Here is a 12,574-nt window from a genome sequence, read left to right as displayed (position 1 = left end):
ACAGCCGTGAGCCCCTGGCCCCCGGCATTACTCCTGTTCCTATGTGTCAAAACTAGAAACATTGGTAATAAACTGTCATTATGGATGGGTATTGTGACACATTCTTTTTTTTCTTATTATATACTTTTTATTGTAAAGATGCTGTACAGAGGGGTTAGAGTTACATGAGGAAGGTAATGAGTACATTTCCTATCAAGCATTGTCTCACCCTCCTTTATTTTTTCCTTACCATCCCTTTCTTCCCCACCTCCCCAACTCCTCACTCTCCTCTCACCTTTCCCCCCTCTCCCCGCAAAGTTGTGAAGTTTGTTTTCAACATACTGTGCATCTCATTGTTACATGGGTCATCCTTATCCTTATTCCAGTATTTTGTTATTTCCCTTCCCCTCCCCAAATTAGAAAAATGTATATACAAGATGCAGGACACCGGAATCAATTACAGTGACAACAGGGGTTGTACCATAGGGGAAGAATGTACAAAGAAAAAAAAATCACATAGTACATTATAAGTACATTAAAAAGAACAGCAACAAAGATAAAACCTCTTGTGTCCTTATCTTGGGGTTCATTTTACTTAGCATCAGGTTATATGGTCATATGTACATAGCTTTTTTTCCCCTTTTTTATTGTGAAAATACTGTACAGAGGAGTTACAATTACATGGCATGATAATGAGTACATTTCTTATCAAACATTGTAGCGCCCTCCTTTGTGTCCCCTTCCGATCCCTTCCCATCCTCTCCCCCCAACCCTCCCCCCCCCTACCAGAGTTGTAAAGTTCGTTTTCGACATAACGACTTGTACATCTCATTGTTGCAATGGGTCCACCTGTATTGGTGACACATTCTTGAAGTCTCAACTACTCAGGAGGCCGAGACGAGAATATTACTTGAGCTGAGGCATTTATGTCCATGTAGGGAACATAGTAAGACCTGGTCCCCAAAAATTGATTGTGTCAGCTAAACATGGTTGTGAACTCCTATAATCCCAGACAAGCAGGAAGTAGAGATATTGGAATCATAGTTGGAGGCCAGCAGGGCAAAAAATTAGTAAGATCCTATCAATAAAACAAGCTGGTGATTTTTACCAAATACTCACAAGGAAGAGGTTGGAGGAATGTTTTCAGTTGGAGTCCTGGGAAAAAGCATGAGATACTCTCTGAAAAACTTACTTAAGTAAGATGATGTGGCTCAAGTGGTAGAGTACTTGCTTAGCCAACAAGAGTCTCAGATTTAACATCTCAATATCACCCCAAAAATTAAAAACAAAATACAAATATGAATTTCTTAGCATAGTTTCAAGAAGTAAGAGACAACATGATCCCTTATCCCCTCTGTTGTCCAGTGGGGAAAGATCATTTCTCAGATACACTAGAATGGCGAAATTTTGACTCTTCAGAATTCCCAGAGTCAGTAGATTACAGGATCAGATAGAGACTCTGGTTTCCTAATTACTTGTCAGGTGATGGACTGGGATCAGGATGAATGATGCTAAACAATGCCTTTGCTGTTCAAAGCTTGACCTTCCAAGTCCAAATGGAGATTCCAAAACAAACAAACATGAGTTCTTTGTTTTTGTTACCCTGGGGTAGAAACTGCTTGAGACTTGTATTCTGAGACTTGAATGTCTGGGGCCTTGTTGAAATTGAGTTACTGTCATGACTTTGTGGTTCTCCATGAAACCTATTCTTCACATTTCAATTCTGAAGTATTAGCAAAGAGTTGTTTCCCCCCAGTAGTATGTCTTTATATTGAACTATATGTTCATAGACTCTCTTAAACAACGGGTAATAATGGATTTTAAATAAGATTATTAAAGAAACATTATAGGAACCCTCATTTCTATAATAATGATTCCTAGAAATATCTTCAGAACTGTAGCCATCCAAAACACTCCTATATTACAATATACCCTTTTTATTTTCGCTAGAAATCCTCAGTGTAGAGAATCAACCAGCATTTCTTCTCTAGATAACTGCATACTCAGAAATGCTGGTATAATTTAGAACTATATAACTTTATATTTGAAAGGAGTATTTGGGATTTCACAGAGAAGTAGTTTTTAAAAGCAGTGCATAGCATCTCCTAGCACATTTGAAAGAATATATTGTTGGGCAAAGGGATTGTGAACAAGAAAGTCTCTCTTTTTCATCTCCCTATGACGGAAAACTTTAAAAAATATTTTATATGTATTAATTATCTCTGCAATATTTTTTTTTATTAAAGAAAAGGTTTTTCTGAAATTCTTCAAGTATTCACTTGACAAACAGTAGTGGAGAGAATTTTTCTCATTTCACCCAGGAGGAAATGAATGATGATTTAAATACCTTAGTCCTTAGATTTTGGAGTTTTGTCATAAATTTAAAAAGTTGGAGTTCATATTTTAAGTCAAGTAAGGTTAGAAAGAACATTCTTCCTTACATAGTTTCAAATTTTACTTTTCCTTTTTTAAAAATAAGCCTGAAGTCTTGTTTTTTGTTTTCAACACATCGTAACAGTTTTTTACTACAAGAAAGTTCAAAACAGTATATCAAAATTCAACTTTTAAATCAATTAATATTAATTACTTTATATGGGGCCAGAATTTTTTTTATAAATATTGAGGCAGAAATTCCAGTAGTACATCTAAAATTGACATGATTTCTAAAATCATGCATATTAATATTTGCAATGAGCAATTAAAGGCAAGGTTAACCAAGACAGTCAGAAAGCATTTAAGGTAGTTGTACATCTATACTAGGTAAAACAAATGTGCATGCAAAGGTCCACTGGTGACAATGAAGACTATATACAGAGGGCTGAAGGTAGCTTTTCAAGGTTGAATCAGATTACTATGTGGGGAGGAGTGGAAAGAGGTAATATTCATTCTGTTTTATACTATAAAGGACTTAGGTTTTATCCTGGAGATAGTTCAGGAATGATTTTCAGTTTTAAAAGATCACTTACTTTGACATGGGACTGGAGTGTTAGCTGTGTATTTGTGTAGGAAAAGAGAAACCATAGTAAATCAGGTGACCAGTGGAAAGGATGAGGTCTAAAAGTGGATATATTAAGCCAAAGTAAGAAGGCAGAAACAAATGTGGCACCTATACTCAATGGAATTTTACACAGCCATTAAAAAGAGTAGTATGTCATTTGCAGGGAAATGGATGAAACTAGAACAAATCATGTTATGTGAGGCAAGCCAAGCTCAGAGACACAAAGGGCACAAGTTTTCTGTCATATGCAGAAGCTAGATTTAAAATATACTGGAACATAATAAATTATACAAGACTCTAGGCATTCACATACTGTGAGACCAAAGGAGGTTTCTTAAAGGGACACAAGGTGCAAGGCCTATGTGAATCTAATCATATAAAATGGTATTTATCAAAATGAACTCCAGGAAATGGAAACAAGAAATGTTTTTCATTGTTGCTGTTTTTTTTTTTTCTTTTGTCTTATTTCTTCATTTGTCTATCTTTGGGAGGATAAGGGGGCGAGGAGCAATGGTACACATTAGATACTGTGTTGAAAATGAACTACACAACTTGTGGGTGGGGATAGGAGGGAAAAACTGGGAGAGAGCAAGGGAGGGGTAACATTATCTAAATGTACTCTTTAACTGACTCATGTAACTGTAACCATTCTGTAAGTCACCGTTGCAATAACAATAAATTTAATAAAAGAAGGTAGAAACTAAAACTTAAATTGTGTTTATGGCTAAAGGTGAAGAGGAATGAGATTACTCCCAGGTTCCTGGTTTTACAACTAGTGGCTAGTTTATTAGTTTCTTGAATAATAAATTATAATTAGAATAATAAATTGGTGTTCAGAGAAGATGGAGTAATGTTGCTAGTTTCAGATGTATCAAATCTTCATTTTCATGGTTTAAACAAATGGAAATGAATCATGAAAAGTTTAATATACTTTGAAAATACAACTAGATAGTACAGAGAGGGGAGGCTCTGACACATAGTAGACAATACATTATACAGAAGACATAATGAGAGGCTCAGTAGCATGTTTCTATTGTTATAAAACTTTCACACATGCTTTGATTTATGCATGGATATATGAACTATACTTGTGTAAAGACTGTGATTTACGCTTTCAGAAATTTACTTTAAAATTTTCACAGAAAAGATTAGTATGTTAATAAATTTCATAAAGAATGCCTTTTTATAATTAGTAACCTCTCAACTTTTCTTTATAAGTGCTTTGTATGTAGATTTTTAAAAATAAATCAACTAAATATCTCAGAAGTATTTCTATAGACTCAAAAAATATCCCTAGACCTTAAACTACATACATTTTTTTTGTATTTAATCGTTTAAATAAGGATACAGGTGGACCCATTGCAACAATGAGATGTACAAGTCGTTATGTCGAAAAACGAACTTTACAACTTTGGCACAAGGTGCGGGGGGGTGATGGGAAGGGATGGGAAGGGATGGGAAGGGGAAACAAAGGACGAGGCAACAATGCTTGATAAGAAATGTACTCATTATCTTGCCCATGTAATTGTAACTCCTCTGTACAATTTAAAAAAAAAGAAAAAGAAACTTCAGAAAATTGATGACCTTTTTTTTTTTGCAAATTGTTAAGACAATTTTTGGTAAGCTAAGTTTATTGTTATTATTTCATTTAAGCTTCTTCACTTTAAGGAAATTGGAGGATATTTTAGAAACAACAGTATGATATCAAATAAGAGAATTTCCTCCTTAACATAACTTAATATTTTTGCTGTTATGAAATCAAAATAGTTTCCTATGTCCTAAACTCAGCTTGCAGATAGTCATGTAGCAGTGAAAGTAAAACAACAACAAAAAAAACACACAAAATAACAACAAAAAAAACCACATTCTACACTATGTTTGTTCATCAACCTTAAAAACATATCAACAAGCTGAGAGTATCAAATTCACATGTCTGTTTTTCTATGGCAAGTAAAGGTTACTCTTTAATGTTCTATGGGAGAAAGGTTGTGGTGAAAAGAAGCTATATGAAAAGGAGTTGCTTAATCTTAGCTTCTCCACTTATTCAGTGAAAAAAATAAGGATTGATTCACTGATGTTTCCCTTACCTCCTTACAGTCACTTAAGGTTAATCTAGTTTAAAGATGAAATAATATTTACAATATTTAACTTTAACTTGAAGGCTTTTTAGTTTTGTGGGGGTACTGCTAAGAGAAAAGGGATTCCTAATTGGTTGTTTTTTTTTTTTTCACGTCAGACGGGTAATGTGCCCACGTCATAACAAGGTTTAGAGAGAGGCACACGTCACGCAAGCGCGTGAGAGCCCAATCATCACGCGTATGAACCGGAAAAAGATCAGGGGTTCCTAATTGTTTAAGAAAAAATGCATGTAATTTGTCCCTGTCTAATTCTACATGATGTGCAAGAATGACAAAATGGATGCTTACTGTGCTGTCTTACATGTTGATTTAGCCATATATTTAAGGACACTACTAGATTTCATAGCCATGGATTCTGGCAAAGTTAACGTATTATTAGATCAGAAACAGGGAGCACTTTTTCTTTTTTACGTATTTACTTCAGCAATTGCTGTTGTAACTAGCGAGTGTTGCACCTACTGAACAGATATAAATCAAATCAGTTTGCCATTGATAAATTGTGACCATTTCCAATTCATCGTAGCATTGAAATAATCCACAATGATGAACCCAGATTCACCATATTCTCAATTGAGAAATGCAACTTAGTTTTGAACCCCTTTTGCATTGGACGTGCTGTGTTATTGAAAGTAAACCATCACTCCTCATCTTTCTTCAACAGTTTTTAAAAGGCAAAAATAAATATGTAAGGTATGTAAGCTATTTTTTTCTCCTAGAAGAACAGTATTTCTAACAACTGCATTTAAGCATTTTGCTCTATTTCTTTGTCTGTCTTTTCTTGCAAATTTGTAACTATGAGGAAATGTCTGATTCTTTATCCCTAGTCCCGTAGTCTAAATTCATATTACACCCAGCTGATTCTTTTTACTTCTCTGTTTATGACCATACAACTCTGAAACACAAATTTTAGAAAGTATTGCTTTTTCACCCTACGTTCACTTTCTAATCAGTTTTCTCTTTACCTAATTGCCCAAGTTTTAACTATTGACATCAGCTAGAGTTCCTAGGTCTCACCCACACATTTAGTCCCTCCAAGTACTTTTTCTTCTATCCAAGATATTCATCTTTCAAACCTAAGCCTCTATGTCCTCTCATCTGGGCTTCTTTGATAGCATCTTTGTTGATCTTCCTCTGTCTAATTTTCTTTTTTTTTTTAAATGAGTTACATGAGCAAGGTAATGAGTGCATTTCTTATTAAGCATTGTTGTCTCCTCTTTCCCTCCCCCCAGCCTAAATTGTAAAGATCATTTTTCAACATGATTTTCTTCATCTTCATTCTACACAGTACTTGTTTTCATTCCATTGCACTGTCACATAGCTCTTCAGCTCAAGGCAAGTGCTCTACCACTTGAGCCACAGTGCCATTTCCAGTTTTCTGGTGGGCTATGGGAGATAAGTGTCTCAAAGACTTTCCTGCCTGGGCTGGCTTTGAACCGATGTCCTCAGATCTCAGCCTCCTGGGTAGCTAGGATTACAGGTGTGAGCCACCAGCCCTGGCATAATTTGAATTCTTGCCTAGCATAAACAGTCCTTCTCACTAACTTCATCTGCTCCTTACCATGCCATTCATTAAGAGCTACTTACAGCTTTTTCACCTCTAATCAAAACATGGCTCAATAATTAATTCCTCCAAAAGGGCTTCCTAAACCTCAAGCCTAATTTATATGGTCTTTGTAGAAGTTTCAAAAGCCCTATATTTACCCTCCTTATAACATAAACTTTATCATAATTGTAAGTGCATATGTCTCTGTATTAGACTCCAGATAATATCCTTGAAAGCTAGCCTTCAGTTACTGTATTTTCCAGTGTCCTGTCAAATGCACAGTACTTTTCACATGCAAAATATTCATTAAATACCTCTGAAAAAACAGGCATCTCCAGAGAGTGGAACCTACTCAGTAATAAAAGTAAATATTAATGGTACATACAAAAATATGGATAAATCTTAAGATAAATATACTGAGAGGGAGAAGCCAGTTCTGATAATGTTAAATTTAAGAACATAAAAATCAACTATAGGGATAAAAAGCAGATAAGTAGTTGCCTGAGCAGGAGGGATAGCAAAGGGAGATGAAGACTCATGTCAGGGATGATGGATATATATAATGATGTGTGGAATTGTATTAGTGGTTTCATGAGTGTATACAAATTTTAATGTATATATCTAAATGTATAATGTTTATTGTGGATCAATTGTACCTCATTTACAAATAATATGAAATAGAATAGCAGCTATGGCAATGAATACCTTTAATTATTTTTTGAGACATGCTGTTAGTGGTTCCAACAAAAAGGCAGGATCCTATCTACTAATAACTAGGTCTTTTTGATAATGGCATCTCACAATGTGCTTTGGTTAATGATCCCTATCAATCTCCTTCCTCACTTGAGTTATACTTAGTAGTTGTTCCTTATTCTTAAGGTGGTGGTGTCAGATTAATTTGTTTAAAGTATTAGAAGTAACTGAAACAGTCATATGGTTATAAATTATATTCTAGGAGAAGAAAAGAGAAAGCTATGGAAGCGCATACCCTTTTTCCATGGCTGAGTACAATGGACTATGTGAATACAAGTGATGTTAAGAGAATTTTGCTTATTTCTGTTTATTTATTTTGTTGAGGAATTGAACCCAGGGCCTTATGCATGCTAGCCAAGCACTCTACCACTAAACCACATTCTCAGCCACAAGAGAACTTTAAAAATGATCACTCTATAGTGTGTAAAGCTGGACAGTATGATTTGGAGGCCTACTCCCTACTATACAACACTCTCCCCACTTCCTGAATGATCCCTAGATTCCTAAGGAAATAGAGACCTTAGTCCATAATAGGAAGTGGGCATTACAATGGAAAATTGTTAAAAAGAATGTATATATTTGAGATAATTAATTTCAGTGAAAGTATAAATGCTATCACTTTTTGATATTTTATTGGAGGAGTTAGAAATTCAGAAAGCACATGGTAGCTGAGTTAGTGAAAAGGAAAAAGACTCCCAGATGATAAGGGGGGGGAGGGTCCAGAGATAAATGGTTAAAGTTTTGAGGTATTACAGTCTTGCTGACCCTATATTTTTCACTTTTTAAAATTGACAAATGGGAAAGAATGTACCATCAATCACATCAGAAGTCCTGAGTGGATATGCTTAAAGGCTTTGTGATAATCAAGGACGGTATGTGACTAAATGTGTGGGTGAGACCTATTCTTAGCTATCCTAGACTAACTAAATGTGTGAGTAAGACTTATTTTTAGGTATCCTAGATCAAAGAGCATATACTATTTCAAATATCAGGCAGCCATTTTTTCTTCTTCTTTTTCCTCCTCCTCCTCGTCCTCCTCATCCTCCTCCTCCTCCTTCCTCTTCTCCTTCCTCTTCTTCTTCCTCTTCTTCCTCTTCTTCCTCCCCTTCTCCCTCTCTTCCTCCCATTCCCCCTTGTCCCTTCTTCCCCCTTGTTCCTCCTTCCCCTTCTTCCCCCTTCCTCCTCCTCCCACTTGAACTCTGGGCCTGGGCTCTGTCTCTCACCTCTTTAGCTCAAGGCAAGCCCTCTACCACTTGAGCCACAATGCCACTTCCAGTTTATTGGAGATAACAATTTCACAGACTTTCCTGCTGGGAGTGACTTCGAACCACAGCTCTCAGATCTCAGCCTCCTGAGTAGTAAGGATTACAAGTGTGAGCCACTGGTGCCCAGCTTATTTCTTCATTTTTTATTTATATAAACTGGAAGCATTAAAAAAAAGTTCTTGTGAATATGATCCTTTCATACTCAAAAAAAGCTTTAAGTTTAAATTAGTGCAAAAGCATTATGTAAGTAAAAGTACAAAAGAATATAGATAAAAAAATCATCAAAAAACCCCATAAAATCTGCAGAATATAGAAACCCTTTCCTAAGTGATTTCTCCTGTCAACGTGCAAATGGAATTGCAGACGTTTTTCAGTTGAGCAGAGCCATATGGGGTTAGTTTGGAGGATGATTCTTGGCAACGTTTCGAAGGAAAGACATGATTTGACATTGATGATCTGTGAAGACTTCTGGGCTAACAGAATGCAGAGGTACAAGAAAGAGCCTTTAGAATGTTTCTGAAATATGAAATATGTCAAAAAATTAGATACTAGTAAATTATAACTAGAAATGTTCTCAGGGAAAAAAATGAGTCAGAACATAAACATAAAAGGCTAACGCATCAAAATCATTACTGAAATTTGTGAAAAAAAGCTGTTACAATAGGACAAAAGGGAAAAGATAAATGTAAATAGCATGGAGAAAGATGGGGGAGCAAAGAGAAGGGAGGGTAGAAACCTTAGAACTGTAGCCTTGATTGATACATGGTCAGACAATGACTTAAATACAGGAAACAATCCTGATGATTTTAGGCTTTTCTGTCTAGAGGATTCTGTCTCTTGGAGCAACTGATCATTAATAAAAATAGGGATAAAATTGGCTGTTCCAGGGAGCTCACTATTGTATAACAAAAGATATCCTGTGAAAAACTTAAAGACTGCTACAGAGTAGGCAAAGAAAGGAACTTGGAAACGAATATAGACGGTTAAAGAACAAAATTTCTCCTCTGTAAGTGATACATGTAAAAATTAAAAAAAATACTTGTTTCAATCAAAATCTGAAACTTTTCCCTATCTCCCAACCTTCTCACCTCCCAACCTGCTTTTAACCATTATAACTGCTTCTGCTTTATTTGAGACTCTTTCAATACGTCATGATGTATGTACCAGGGCACACTGTAAAATAATTTAATGTTCATTTATATATAGAGAAACCATTTCCTAAATCTTCTTTCCAGGCCACCTGTAAAGGAAGTGACAGGGTGAACTACATAAACAGGAAAGACAGCATCCTCTATTTCAGAAACCAAACATACAAGGACAGGGTTTTCTGGGTAGGTAAGGCAGTCATGATCCACATCTGCTTTTCTTGGCCTTTCCTCTCCCTTGACATATAAGTTCTTGACTTTATTCATGTGAGAAAGGTTTCTCTTATTACATAATAGAATGGAAGAAATTTATAATTTGGTGTAGTGAGAGTCAAAATTTTGGAAAAGTGTGGGAATCTGTAGAAAAAGAGAACAATGAAATATGTTGATTGAAGAGCATGCAAAAAGAATAGATTATAAAGGGTTAGGCATTTTAGAATGTTCTTACACTCCTTAAATATTCTGTCTTGTTAAATTTTGGGGATATGTGAAAAAAAGTTAACAGGGCAGGTGAAATTAAAAACTGCCTGTTGTGAGCAGAAAGGAAGATAGAAATCCACATATCATTGCATCGGAAGAATTGGCTCGAATCTCTGGATTTCACTTTAAGTTGTTGATCTGCAGTTAATTTTTGGTTATAGCACAGCATTGGCAGAAGATTCTGACTTGCTAAGCGTGTTAAAAAAAAATCTCTGGCATTTCCTGTTGGTTGGAAGCTGTTTGGCTTTCTGCATTAGTATTTAGTGTTATCATTGGCCAAGCACCTTTGCTGGGTAGGAAAATACTGGTGCAAATTTTACTGGCAAGGTGGGAGTAGAAGCCATAAAAATTCTCAATTTCCCTTTTAAAAACTTAACTCATTTGTCCAAAAAGAATGAATACAGAAGGACAGAGATTTTAAACTTCCCGTACATCTGGGTATGGCAGTCTATTTTGACTCCAAGCACAATAAAACAACCTTACATGCTGGTGGTATATGACATAATGACCCAAATATGTTTTTAAAAAATCATTTATTGCTGTATATAAACAGCAAAGTTAGCGCAAGGGATGATAAAATAACATGGGTAATTCTTCCTTTAGCTGGGAACTATTGGCCGCCCATTAGGATTCCAGATGTAGCTGTGTGTGCTTTTCCATTTGTTTTCCAATGTCTGGTGCTTATGCCCTGGGTACCTTGACGGTGGTTGTCAGGCATGTTGGCTTTTCAGCTTGAGGTCTTCCTTGGAGAAACATACTGATCAGGCTTTGGGCTATAAAGCACACTATTGTCTAGGGTCCAGTTTGTTGAGAATATGAGACCCAGGGCAGCCTCCTGCCAAAGGTCAAATACCAGCTTGACTGAAGTTCCTCAGATCAACACTGGACCTCCACACACAAGAGACACTTCAACTCTTCCTGTAGAAAAAGTTATTAAAAAATCTTTAAAAATTCTATAATAAAAAGGAATGCTGTTTATTAGAATATGAACAAGCTTGGCTCACATATCCAGAGCTTTACAAATAAAATATAAAAATAAATGTTTCATTGGTTTGGATTGTTAAAAAGAAATGAACTCCAATGTCTTCAGTCTAAAAAGCAGTAGTGAAGGGCATAGTTGTAAAACTGTGTTGTAGAGATAGAATAGTATTTTAGGCAGTGAAAGAAAGCAGCTAAAAATAGGACCATAGCTAATTTAGCAAGCATTCTGACTGCCAAAAATGCATGTCTGAAATCAGGTGGGTGTTTCTTTATGAGTCACTTAGCCAAATGTAAAATTTATAGCCCAGTCTTGTGCAGACTCTAGCAAAGATTCAGAGCATCAGTTTATTGCAGTGCTACTATTAAGGATGTTTAAAATTCCCCAGCTTTACACTCCTCACCCCAGGGGTCTAGCCTTAGCTGGTTATGATTGGGTCTGGCCCAAATGCTTCTATTAGGCAGGGGCTTAAGTATTCAACAATACAGTTAGGCCTTTTCTGTGGAGTTAAATGCTCTTTCTCATGGGGTGTTCAACTCACCCCTTCTGTGTCCAACAACACCCAACTTCTCTTTGCTTCTTAGCACTTTTCACCTGTGCCGTGGCTTAGCAAATCAAGGGAAATAATGCTTAAAGCAAACAAAATAAATAGCAGATGGTTGAGTGTACTCTGGGATGAATAAATTATGACTGTGGAGGAGAAAAGTGAGCATGTGGATGCACACGAGTGTATTTGCTGATGACATACAGGATGCTCAGCATGCTGACCTCAACATGTACCAGGCCCACTACCATTAATCACTCCATGTAATCCAGGCCAGAAATTTAAGGAGCCCAAGGGATCAATGGCCCATTAAAGTGGAAGTGGAACTGAAAAACAGAATAAGACAAAATATGAAATTCATAAATAGCTCCAGATAAGGTGACAGTGGCTTCTCAGGGCCACTGAGTGATTTTGGATAGACTTTATGTTGAACCAGGTAGGTGATTGCAGTCATATCTTCTGAAGAGCATTCTCTCTAATAAATAGTAAAATAATGGTCCCTAAGATATCATTATGCCATTTAAGAACTTTTCTGAGCTACTAAATGGAACTCAAGTGCTCAGCTTCTTAGAAATCAAAGAGTTGATCAACTTACATGTAACACCAAGTTCCATTTATGTTTAGGTTTTAAATATAATTTCTATTAATCAATAAATTTTAATCTGAAAAACTTGGCATTTTCCCAGTTCCTATCCAGTCATGGTACCCTTGAGATGTAGCTTATAGACCCTTCCCTAGATTAAGAATATA

General features: G+C 36.0%; 1 protein-coding gene and 1 non-coding gene across 2 annotated transcripts in view; one reads left to right on the top strand and one right to left on the bottom strand.

The window, feature by feature from the left end:
• The window catches only part of Slc25a21 (solute carrier family 25 member 21), a 543,123-nt gene that overhangs the window by 143,801 nt on the left and 386,748 nt on the right, over window positions 1-12,574 (top strand). The window lies entirely within an intron of this gene.
• On the bottom strand, window positions 5,208-5,312 carry LOC122106588. The gene has a single exon (XR_006147215.1). It is a non-coding gene; the product is annotated as a small nucleolar RNA U13 (small nucleolar RNA).

Source organism: Dipodomys spectabilis, unplaced genomic scaffold (assembly GCF_019054845.1).
Source record: "Dipodomys spectabilis isolate Male_0828 unplaced genomic scaffold, ASM1905484v1 ptg000042l, whole genome shotgun sequence".
Classification (NCBI taxonomy): Eukaryota; Metazoa; Chordata; class Mammalia; order Rodentia; family Heteromyidae; genus Dipodomys; species Dipodomys spectabilis.
This window is presented reverse-complemented; position numbering and strand designations above follow the sequence as displayed.